Source organism: Microchirus variegatus (genome assembly GCF_963457635.1).
Source record: "Microchirus variegatus genome assembly, chromosome: 7".
In the NCBI taxonomy this organism is placed as follows: Eukaryota; Metazoa; Chordata; class Actinopteri; order Pleuronectiformes; family Soleidae; genus Microchirus; species Microchirus variegatus.
Genome location: NC_139808.1, coordinates 14918461 through 14922997, shown reverse-complemented (window position 1 = coordinate 14922997; position 4537 = coordinate 14918461).

Sequence of the window (4537 nt, the reverse complement as noted above, 5' to 3'; positions counted from 1 at the left end):
ACGATAACGAGGCGTAAATAAAGCGAGGCAATCGGTGTTCATAGCTATAATAGCTGGTTGTGTTTTGTTGCTGCCTCATTCCATTATTTTAGATATAATTGCTTTTTACACTAAGTGGAGGGATGTTGTAATTTCATCATCAGTCCACACAAACCTCCTCTCACCCGCTGTATCCACCATTTCTGTTATTTTTCCAGTACAGCGAAATGCAGAAGACTTTTTAGTCATGTGATTTCTGAACATTCTTTTTTACTTGCTGAAACTGCACTCATTCGCATTTACCTTTTATTGTTACACCAACTTTTTCTTCTCCCTTGAGCGCAAAAACTACTTCATACAATACTGGGATAGTTCAACACTTCTTTTCTGTTCCCATTCAGGAGTTTTTATGCACAAATCTGAAATGTCAATAAAAACAGGCTGATGGAAATCACCTTCCACTTCCACACAAGTCACCTTACAAATGTCAACATAATGTGTAGCAAAATCTTAAATTTGTACGTTTGCCACAAAAGTAAAGTGGCAGATATTTTCTCGAAAGACCAGACTGTGATCTGTAGTGTCATTCTCTGTGCTATTTTCAGTGAGCTTCTATTAGCATGTTTGTCAGAACTGACATAGAAGTGTCTTTCATTAAGCCAAGAAGAAAAAACGGCCACAGTTCATGTGATGAAAAGAGTAAAATTTTAATATGAGCAAAGTACCATGCAGGCATTGTCCATCCGTGGCTGACATCACATCTGACCTGAGTTGATTCATGATGAGGGAAAAGGAAATGCATGCTCATTTTGGCTGAAAGTCACAGAGACATGGATGATACACGCCCTCTGTCATACTCCGGGCCTCTGTCACCCGAGGCTGTTTCTCAAGGGCCATAAAGTTTAACAACATTGGGAACTTCCTTTATCTCACCAGCTCCTCTGCAGCTCAGCTCTGACCACTGAAACATGTCCAGAAAAGCCCTCAGTCATGTAATTGAGGGACTTCATCTCTTAAAAGGGTCTGATCATGAAAACCTGGGGGCTTTCATGTCTTAATTCATGGAAGGGCATTTTCTGGAAGAGAAGGCAAGATGGGGTTTTTCTGTCCCCTGTCTCTCTGTGAAGTTCACCAGCCATGAGGAATGTGTGATGGACAGCAATTGTTGGGGGCTCTCTGTAAATGATTTGTTGGCAGCCAGCTGGCCTGTGCAGCTCCAGTAACTGAGAGGCATATTTGTATTTAAAGTACAGACAAAATGTCTGCTGTACTTGAACTTTTTTTGAACGAGATGAGAAAGATTTATGTGCTTCTGTGTCAGCAGTGTGGTTTTATTTTCTCACTTGGCTTTGGTGTCATTCTATAATAAATGGAGATCTCGTTCTTGATAATAAATAGCTGTGCGGGTCCAGTGTTGCGAGAACATGTCCAGAAGCAATGTTTACAGGATACAGCATGTTGAGTGAGAAGGACCCCCCTCTCAGTCATAACAAGATCCAGTCTGTTATTGATAGTTAGCTAAAGAGCTTAAAGCAGGGTGGGGACACACTGTGGCATTCATATGCAGCATTTAAAGTCACAAAAAATGTAAACTCACTTTTCCTGTCACATCTGTTGTTACTTAGCAACCAAAATCTGAGGGCTGCTGAGATGACTGAATTTGCGAATCTGAGTTTTGAAACAATAAACAAAGATGACTACGTGTCTGGAGAAAAAAGGAAAACACTTGCCATCTCTTGGTGCGTCCTATACTTCTTTAGGAGCTTTGTCTGGGTGATGGAGGTTCAAAACTTATTCAGATTTTCAGACCAATTTCACATCAATTTGACCCACTTTTCTCAGAGATGGTGGCACTGTAAAAGACGGGAGACAGAGCAGGAGGTGTAACCCCGGATTTCCACCGGGCACGTTACAGCAGCGGAACTTCATCGGTGTGGTTTTGCTTCGTCCTCTGCCTAGCGTCAATCCCCACTGGACACGTTACGGTAGCACATCGGTGCCTTAGGAGCCAGCGGTATTCCCGGAAGATCATGCGATAATCCCGCAATACTGTGTGTATAAAGGAAACAACAACACAGCTTCTTTCATTCTCCAATGCGGAAGAACTGTTGATCTGGTGTCATAAATTATTTTATATTTCTCCACTTCAAAAATCAGACTCTCGTCGCACATTATGACTCTCCGAGACCCTCAGATCAATGACTGTTGACCTGGTGGCACCGGTTACGATGTAAAGTTGATGTGAAGTTGCTATAGGCTACATGACCTGCATATTGTGTTTTATTTTGAAAGGGGGGCGAAAGTGTTTTACTTTAATTCTGTGTCGGACTTGCTGTCTGGTGCGATCTGCTCTGTTGAACTTGGCGTGACACGGCAACGGCAAAAATAGAACTGCTATCTACCGATGACGCGGTGAGCCGCTTCTGGGACGCTGCTGAGACATGCCGCAGCGCACCCGGTGGAAATGCTCACATTGATTAGAATGGAAGCGATCAGCAACGGCAACATCGTCGCTGACGTTCAGCTGCGGTAACGTGCCCGGTGGAAATCCGCCTTTAGAGTTGGAAATGCTGAGATTTTCTTTTGGAGTGATCAGGACGGACAATCGAGGTTAAGATGGTTTGGCCAATGTGCAGAGGAGGGCTATATTGGACAAAGGATGTTGAAGATAGAGCAGCCGGGCAGAAGGAAAAGAGGAAGACCACAGAGAAGGTTCATTGGATGTTGCGCAGGAGGACATGAGGATAGTTGGTGTAACGGAAGAGGACACGAGGGATAGGGCTAGATGTGTGCAGATGATGTGCTGTGGTGACCCCTGAAGGAAGAAGCCAGAAGAAGAAGAGGAAGGGTTGTGCAGGTGCAGGTGAACAGGCCCTTAGTGAGCTAGCATAACAGGATCAGGAAGTTTCATCACTTCAGTTTGTCATAACAAGCTACTAATCAGAGTGAAATGGTCACACTTAGTGGTACTTGGATTAAAGTGAGCAGATGGTTTGGAGGGTTTGCTAAATGCCTTGTACTTTGGCATTGAGGGAATCAAGTTTGGCACAAGCGTTTACTGGATTCGCTTTTCTAACTGGTAAAGAAAACAAAACACTTCAATGTTATTTGGATGCATTGGTCATTCACTTGCAGGTCAAATGACTGCAGAAGACACGTTCTTATCTATAATCTAGTCACAGTCTGCATTTGTGACACACACTGATCTAAAAGCAGGGATCTAAAATCTTTCAATCATTGCTGGCTTTGAAAGGGGGACCCAAGTATTGGTGGGCAAGATATATCGTCTAAGATAATATCTGATATAAAGATATGTAATTTATTGAGTATTTAAATGACTTTGCATAAAACCATGAAACACGCACTGAAACTCAATATTATTATCCTCAGGTAAAGTCCCCCCCAAAAATTAAAAAAAAAATTTTGTTGCCCATAGTGCCCAACCCTGGACTGAATTCTGAAATCTCATCCAGGGGGCAGTAGAGATGTTCTTGTCACCACAGAAGTGAGAGATGAACACTGGCTCCTTCATGGAGTGTATGACCCAGTTATGTAACCAATGACCTCCTCTTCCTATATCACAACACATTTTTGTATTTCACGATCACCAACAACCCGAGTGTGAATCTGATAAGTAAAAATTCTCAGCCCATTCTGCTGATCTGATAGGTACATTCAGATTCTGGGCCAGTTTTAAACTAATTTGTCCGTAGTCGTGGACCGACTGAACAATTTGGTTGTCAAACACTGCACTGTTTTACATATTCAATCTGTTGTACACACACATCTTGGTCAATCCCCATTCCAGAACTGTCCTGATATTTCTCGTTTATAGATTTATCCGTCTCTTGAGCATGGCCACAGGTGACCTCATTGCTGCACATTATTGTTGTTTGTACTTGTGCCTGTTTGATTGTTTATGCTCACAATCATGTCACTAATTAGAAACTTGCTTTATTTCCACCCCCCTTGTCTCTGGAAATGACTGGGTGCTGAAAAAGAGGCATTATGGGTGGGCATCATAATAAATGACTATATCCTCCTCCTCCCCTCTGTCTCCCTCTCCCTCTCTATCGCTCCCTCTTTCCCTTTCTCTCTCTCTCTCTCTCTCTCCCTAGCTTATCATCATTAGTCACATTCCATCAGTTCTCAGTGAGCACTGAGGCCTGCGAGTACTTGTTTGTCTCACCCCTGTCTTCCCCTCTCCCCATTGTTTTTCTGTAACCCGGTTTCTCTCTGCCAGCCTTTTCACATCACATACGCTCTGCCCCCCCCCCCCCCCCTCTCTTTCTCTGCAGAGGTCTCTTACAGAATGTAGGATAGCTGAATTGAAAATGAATGAAAGGCTGGACTCGATGTAGCAGATGATGATGGCTCAATTGGATGTGCCTCTCAGGAATGCTCTGTTCTGGCGTATAGTCAGCCCCACTCATTTTGGACCATCTTATAGGGATTCTAACCTCCTGGTTATATTTATCCGCTACATGACTACCTGTCATCTGAAGTGCTTTGACGTTTACGTTTACATCCTGTACAACAAACAAAAACTACTTCCATT